General features: G+C 32.9%; 1 protein-coding gene across 3 annotated transcripts in view; it reads right to left on the reverse strand.

The window, feature by feature from the left end:
* The window catches only part of LOC136026421 (cytokine receptor-like), a 154,128-nt gene extending 146,064 nt beyond the window's left edge, over positions 1-8,064 (reverse strand). The window contains exon 1 of one of the 3 annotated variants that reach the window (XM_065702996.1): positions 7,974-8,064. The gene's annotated coding sequence lies outside the window, so the exon portion shown is untranslated. The remainder of the gene's footprint in view (positions 1-7,973) is intronic. The other 2 variants (XM_065702995.1, XM_065702998.1) reach the window with 2 other exon arrangements.
* Between the last annotated feature and the right edge of the window lie 242 nt (positions 8,065-8,306).

The raw sequence follows: 8,306 nt of genomic DNA on the forward strand, positions 1-8,306 counted from the left end.
ACCCTTGGGCCAACGTTGTTCAGCATATATATTAACGACTGTACAACTTATCTATGCAACCTTTTAACATTATATGCTGACGACTGTAAGCTCATTGGGCCTGCTGAAACTGAAGAAGAAAGAGCCTGCATTCAGCTGGACCTTGACAGGCTATCCTCTTGGTCATCAACTTGGGCCCTACAATTCAATGCAACGAAATACAAGGTACTGCACTTAGGGCACAATAACCCCCACCATCCCTACCATATAGGGTGTGATTAGTTGGAAGCAGTTGCCGAGGAAAGAGACTTAGGCGTCATTGTGGACAAAGATTTAAGGTTCCATAGCCACACTCAGGCTCAGGTTGCAAAAGCTAATCGAGCTCTCGGACTCATTAAGCGCTCTTTTGTAACCAGAAAGTCATGTGTGGTTATGAAACTTTATAAATCCCTTGTCCGTCCCCACCTTGAGTTTGGCTTGACTTTGGCCTTTCCCCAAAATAAAATGGACACAAGAGCCCTTGAAAGTGTCCAAAGGAGAGCAACCAAACTGGTCCATGGCTTAAATAATGTCCCTTACCAGGATCGCCTAGGATCTCTGAGACTTCCAACCCTCACCTATCGAAGATATAGAGGGGATGTGATCATGGCACGCAAAATTTTCAAATCCGGTCACCTGAACCAGATCTTCACCCCCTCTTTGGCTAACAATTCAAGAGGTCACAGTCTTAAGCTTCACCTGCCTGGATGTCGGAGAAGGGAACGACGTGGTTTCTTTTCCATTCGGGTGGTCTGGAATAGCCTATCCGAGTCTACCATCCAAGCTGAGACTCCCCACTCCTTCAAGGCTGGAGTTGACAGGGACTGGGAGAGGGCTGAGTGGAGGCTGGACTGGGAAGCTAAGCCAACATAATTACATCACTCACCACCAGCGAGAACTACAGGAGGATCTACCACCTTATCTTGCTGGCAAATGCGATTTAAGGTAATTTAAGGTAATTTAAAGGTTTTCTTTTTCCTCTTTTTTATTTATTTACTCATTAAAAGCCACAACTCTGAGAAAATTTGCCTGATTTCTAGAAAAGGGGGAAAACTCTCAAAAAGTCAAGCAATCTCAGATAATTTTATACATTAGATTCAGAAAATCATTATGTAGATGTTTTGAGCTTCTATTGACAAAAAATTTGGAATTTTATACATTTTTTTTCCCAGAAGAAAACTCATAAATGTGTACTTCTACTGCCTTTCCAAGTGACCAAGAAGATTATGCCATGGAAAATGATGTTTTTTCTTATTTTGTGGCATCAAGCTATAATTGAAATCTGAGATAACCAATGAACTTAAAAGTATGAAAAAAAACTACATATTGAGCTTACCACTTGCAGAAGAAGTAATGTTGCACAGTGGCTGCAGTGTTGATTAATTTTATTTGTCATACATGGAATTATGTTTAATGATATATTATTGTAAAATAAACTATTATGAAGGAGGAGAAGTGGGTTATTGTGTTGGGAGGCATATGCCAAAAAAGAAGACATTTCAATGTCAAATTTTTTTAACTTTCCATGAAACTTCAGGTAAATATTGAAAGGATTAAGAGGATTCCTTTTTTTTCCCTTCATTTGGACTAAGCCCAAATAAGAATTTATAAAGCCCAAATAAGAAACCCTTGCTTCTTATTGCAGAAAATGTGTCTGATGTTCATTTTAAAGCTTATTTTACCAGAACTGATTTGCTTGATGTTTCATAAAATTATATATAATGAGTGTATATGTCAGTTATTATGAAGGAGGGGTGGTGAGGGAGGACAGATGCCTCAAAGGTAGATTTTAATGCCCCATATCCTAAATGTCATCTAGGTTTCAGATATAAATAGATGATGAATTTAAGGATAGAGAGTAGAAATCAATAGCTAATCCCTCTTTAATGGCAGACATTTTTTTTGTCTATGCCTATAACATGTTTTTCAGGGGGTGGGGCAATTGTACCCCTCCCATTGAAACAATCTTTTTTTATGTAGCATTAACTATTATATTTACATAACTACCAGCACAAAAGTTGGAAAAGTGAGACAGGGTATTTTGAGCTTTACAAGGAAATTTTGTGGGGAGGGGGATGGGAAGTGCTACTAGGAGCTATGATTTCTGTGACTTGTTATTTTTATATGATACTCTGAATGTCCTTAAACATCAGAGCACCCTATTGTAGAGATTACAATGCATTTAACTGAATAGAAAATAAAAAGTCATTTAGAATTTCCTTCTATACAAACAATAATACCCCTTTATAATAGAAATAATAATAATTTATTTTTATCCTCTTTTATTACATTACAAAATGCACTCTAGAGGAGTTTAAAAAGAGAAAGAAAGAAAGAAAGAAGAAAAAAAAGATAGAACAAACAAACAAGAAAAAAAACAATTAGCAACTACAGAATAAAGAGACAAACATATCTAATAAAGAAAGAAAAACAAATATAAACTTATTACCAGTACTAAGACAAAGGAATCATCAGTCTATTCAACTGTATATAATTGATGGTAAAGATGAAAGTCTAATATTTTCTTACAACAGTCTTTAAAACAAGCCAATAATCCCTCCACCTTCCTAATCATAAAGAGAGATCAATAAAATACTTACCATACCAGTAAAATAGGACAAAATAAAATTTGTTGTTATCATAGTGCTCTCTAAGTAAAGAGCAATGTGGGCAAAATACATTTTTTGGGGGTTTTAGACCAGGGCACTTTGTCATGGTTGCAGCAAAAGCTGCAACCTAGTGAAGAACAAACCACAGCCTATAGTAACTAAAAGCAAAAAAAGCATTTCAAAAAAACTGCCTGGTGAAAATAATTGCCACCTGACATTGATTCAGGAATGGTAACTATTATTTTGGTTCATCTTAAAAGTAAAAGCATATTGCAAAAAGTAATTTATGGTGATTTTGAAAAAAACCTGAAACCCTTTGCAAATGGCATCAGATCAAATGAAAAGCATACCATTGGAATCAGCATGGTCAAAAATGTTAGCATTAAGAATAAGCAGAGTTGGGCCTAGAAGTTGTTGATCCATCTTGTTAGGTCTATAATGAAAGAAAGCCTAAGAAAGCTAGACCATGCTTATAGATTGCCAAAGAATTTACTTTTTGGACATCTTTCTGGGGCCAAACAAAAGGCATGGTTATCTTAAATAGAGTCAAGGTAGTAAGTGTAATTCTATATTAGTAACTTTTGTCTATCCTGGATAGTAGCTGAGTTAGGTAAATGAAACTCTCTGGAATAGATCCAGGCCCTCAATGATTTCCTACAAAGGTATTTTAGTTTACCTGTCTTACCCCTTTCTTCTGTAAAGGGAATCCAACTTTTAATGACCTATGTGTTATAAAAATAATACCTTGAAAAACAGATCTACTGCCATTAAGACTAGTCATCAAAGGAATCTTCTATGCCTTAAAAAAAGAGAAAATGTGGACGTAGTAGCTCCAAAACACCTTCCTGGCTTTATTTTAGGCTCTGGAAATATTCCTGAGCTATATTCACCTAACCCAAGTACTTTCCAAGGTAGCAAGAAGCCTTTCAATTAGATATTTACTAGTTTAAAAAAGACTTTTCTTGAAGTTTTATGATGAATTTTCACAAAAGCAACCATATTTGGGAAGAGAATAAAAAAGGAATATATTGTAGCCTAGACTATTTTTATTCTATTAACATGGTTCCTTTATATATGGTCACCCACAACAAATTTACTAGCCACTCAAATCCTGTGAAGAAGAATGAAGCTGGATGAATAGGCATGATTACCCTGCAAGCTATTACAACAATGATTAAGGGTAATACAATTTATTTATTTTCACAAAGTAAATTTGCTGTTTACAACATAATTTAGCTAGGATGAAAGTGAATACATTACTGCCCTTTCTCATGCTCTTTCATAGTTCAGTAAATGCTACTAGGAGATATTCCATTCTGAGCCCTCAATGGGGCCCAAAAAGGTAAAACAGACCATAGTTGTCAAAAGTTTGAAAATATGCTTTTAAAAACTACTTAGTGATAGAAAAAAAAAGCCAATTGCAGCTGATTCAGGAATGTTGTGTCTAATTAGTATTTTCCTTAGTCTTAATAGTAAAATATTCTGAAAAAAAAATTGCAGAATTTCTTAAAAAGAGCCTGAAACCAGTCAAAAATAACATCACTTAAAAATGAATGAGCTTTTTGAAGGGTCTCTAACTCTTTAAATTTCTGCAAATTTTTTTTCAGATACCATTTCAATATTAAGACTAAGGAAAATTATGATTACCATTCCCAAACCAACTACAAATGACAATTTTTTGTCACTATCCAGTTTTTAGAAACAAGTTTTTTAACTTCTGGTTACTAGAGGACCCTTTTAGCCCTTTCAGGCCTCAAAATCTAAAATCCCTTAGATAGAATTATCGAATTATGAAAGAGCATAAAAATGTTGGGTCAATGTTCCTATTACCTGAACAATTGTTTAGGGTCATGAAACTATTGTTAATAGATATTGTTAATCATTTCTAATTTTGTTGATTGGATATTTGAAATTGCAAATCTGTAATAGTTTAGAAACAAATTTGGGCTATATATTTGCACATCAGGGGGTGGGGGTAAAGAATAGCATCTTATCAAAGGGAGTTATGCACAACTAATGTTTACAAAAAGGTAAATATAGAGGATGAGAATTTAATTGAAAAGACTGAAGAAATACTTTTTAAAAATTTTAATATTAAAATAAATGACAATGATAAAAAGTTCCCTTTCCTATATTGGACTGTAAAATTTCATAAGAATCCCCCTAAACCATGGTTTATTGCTGGAGCAGCTAAATGTCCAACCCGCATTGCTGCTACTGACCTCTCTTTAATTTCAAAGGAAATTGTAAATAAACTTAAAACCTATTGTTCTGGTATTAAAAAATTTTCGAATTTTAATCCATATTGGAGTGTTAATAATTCACTGCAGGTGATAGATTCTTTAACAATGGTTTCAGCTAAAAGAATTGAGTCTTTCAATTTTGCAACGATGTATACTAATTTATCACTTAATGTAGTGTTAGATAATGTAAAAACTGTTATCAAGAAATCTTTCCTCTTATCTAGTAAAAGGTTCTTAAAAATAGACACATATAATAAAAAAGCTATATGGACAAATTGCTTTAATACTACAGTTAGCTTGAGATGTTACAGCTTGGATATGATTTTTGAGTTATTAGAATTTGTTTTATACAATACTTATATAAGATTTGGTGGTCTTTTGATTTTGAGTCTTTTGATTTTGCGACAATGTATACTAATTTATCACTTAATGTAGTGTTAGATAATGTAAAAACTGTTACCAAGAAATCTTTCCTCTTATCTAGTAAAAGGTTCTTAAAAATAGACACATATAATAAAAAAGCTATACGGACAAATTGCTTTAATACTACAGTTAGCTTGAGATGTTACAGCTTGGATATGATTTTTGAGTTATTAGAATTTGTTTTATACAATACTTATACAAGATTTGGTGGTGATTTGTACAAGCAAATTGTGGGAATTCCCATGGGGGGAAATGCCAGCCCATTTATAGCTGACTTGTTTTTAAGTCAACTAGAATATAAATATATGATGGATAAGAATAATCCAAATAATTTAAAACATGTTTTGTCAAATAATAAAAGATATTTAGATGATATTTTGGTCTTAAATTGTAAGGATTTCATTGATATTTCTAAAAATATATATCCATCAGAGCTTATTCTTGAACCTAGTCATGGCGCTGGTCAGGAAGATCATTTCTTAGATTTAAATATTAATATTTGTGATAATAATAAATTAAGTTTTAAAATGTATAATAAAACAAATGATTTTGATTTTGAAGTGATTAGTTTCCCATTCCCTGAAAGTAATATACACTCAAATATCACATATTCAGCGTTTTTCTCACAGTTACTTTGTTATGGAAGGATTTGTAGTAATTATATTGATTTTAAAAATAGATGTAAAATCTTAAGCCAAAAATTGATATCAAGAGGTTTTTCTGCAAATAAATTAACTTGGCAATTTAAAAAATTTAGTTTTCATTATAACAAACTTTTAAATAAATATTAAAAGAATTATCTAGAAATACTTAAAGAAATTTTCAACTAATTTTGGAGGTTTGAGAAATGATGTTGTAGTGCCATTTATTTTGAATTGTTTTTCTAATTTAGCGGATTTTTTTTTAAATTAGCCACATGGTAAAGATGAATTCTATAATTGTTTAGCTCATTCAGGTTTTTTGCAATGTGTTAATATTTGTGATTTAGTAAAATTTATTATATTTAGTTTACCTATTGTTGCTAAAAAGAGGGATATATTAACAGGATAAGTTTGTTTTGGTGTTACTTGGTTGTTTTACATTTGCTGTTGTTTTTTTTTTCTTTCATAGGCATGTATTTTGGGGGTGATACCTGACATGGGGATGCCATGGATATTCTGTGGTAGCCACAACACTTGGCTGGGTAGAGAATTTAAAGTGGTGAAACCCTATAGGCCAGTGTATTCTCCTGATGAGCCCTTGTGTTGGGTTGTTGTCTCTGAATTATTTGTCTTTATTATTTTTCTATTGTTTGGTAAATGACAACTTATACTTATTGACGACATGACTGCCTGTCTATGGATTATTCTTTATGGTTGATTGTGTATGGCTATGCTGTTTGACCTATGCGATTGTATGGATGAGTAGGGTTAAGGCCTCATTCAAGTGCTGGTCTATATTAATCACTAATTTAGGAAAACAGTCTTCCTTTTCTCCTTCTGTCTCTCTCTTTTTTTTTCTTTTTTTTTGTGTGTGTGTTTGTGCTGTTGCATTGGTGATTTCTCTTTTCATGATATATTAAATATGTAAACTAACCATTGCTGTAATTAATATATGCTATGCTTTACCCCCCCCCCCTAATGTGCAAATATATAATAACTCCATAACAGTGAGTTTGTGGTAATTTTGCAAAAGAGAAAAGATGTTCAAAAATTCAAAATGCATCTATTAACAATAGTTTCATGACCCTAAACAATTGTTCAGGTAATAGGAACATTGACCTAAAGATATGCAAATACATTTCCTAAATTGTGAAGAAAAGACATTGATATGGCTCAGAATTCTACTCAAATAACAAATTGCATTTTCAGAACTAAAGGCAGAGAAAAAGTAACTGGTAACTGAAAATTAAGGTAAAACATTCTTTTGTCAAAATTTTAATAGGTATGTCATGTAGGCAGATTTTGGGGCACTCTAGAGGGAGGAGTGGAGGTGGGTAGGCCTATTTTAAATTTCTTCCCATGACATACTTTGGTCAATGTTCCTATTACCTTAACAATTGTTTAGGGTCATGAAACTATTATTAATAGATGCATTTTGACTTTTGGAACATCTTTTCTCCCTTGCAAAACTACCGCAAACTCACCATTATGGAGTTATTCTGACCTAATTTCTTGTATTTACACATCAATGTTTTTTTCAAAATTTAGGAAATGTATTTGCATATCTTTACATCCTTATAAAATGGAACTGAACAAAGTTATGAAGCTAAAAACAATCTTGTTATACTTCAATTAAGCAGAAGATCTATTTTGCAAGGTTTCACTTTTATAACACACATATTTTTAAAGTTCAAAAAGGTCAAGGCCTTCTAGAGGGAGAAGGAGTGGAGGTAGTTGCTTCAAAATACCTTCCCAGAACATACTTTAGTCTACAGATTCATCCCTAAAAATTTCATTTTCCTAAACTAAACCTTTTCTGAGATAGCAAGAAGTCAATTAACAAGAATGTTACCTAAGATAGTAGTCAATAAACCAAGGCAAACAAAAGCTAAACTAGGCCTAGCCTAAACAAATTTGATTGCAAAACAATCCATGACATTTCAATACCATTTTTTAATACAGTTCAGTAAGTGCTTATTTAAAATTAACAGGTGGTAAATACAGGTTATGCCTTCCCAATGCAAAAGGATTTTACTCACACAAAAAATAAGAATGCTCAAAATATTCAATCATTTCGCCGTTTCGAACTACCATTCAACTAGCAATCTTTGTTTCTTCTACACTGGCACTATTGCCATAATGGCGAATTCAGCATGATTTTTTCGTCTCTTTTCATAGGTCGTCACAAATCCGGGTTTTTTCCCAAAACGACTCACGGATGACAAGAGCACCATAAAGAAAAAGCGAAACCGGCCACAATAAATCGGTCCTACATGTTCATTAAAACATAGAATGTCAAAATAGTGTCGAGTAAACCCTTCTTCAAACACGGCTTTTATTGCCCTGCTTTTATGCTTTTACAACCAAGTTGC

Source organism: Artemia franciscana, chromosome 4 (assembly GCF_032884065.1).
Source record: "Artemia franciscana chromosome 4, ASM3288406v1, whole genome shotgun sequence".
NCBI classification, from domain to species: domain Eukaryota; kingdom Metazoa; phylum Arthropoda; class Branchiopoda; order Anostraca; family Artemiidae; genus Artemia; species Artemia franciscana.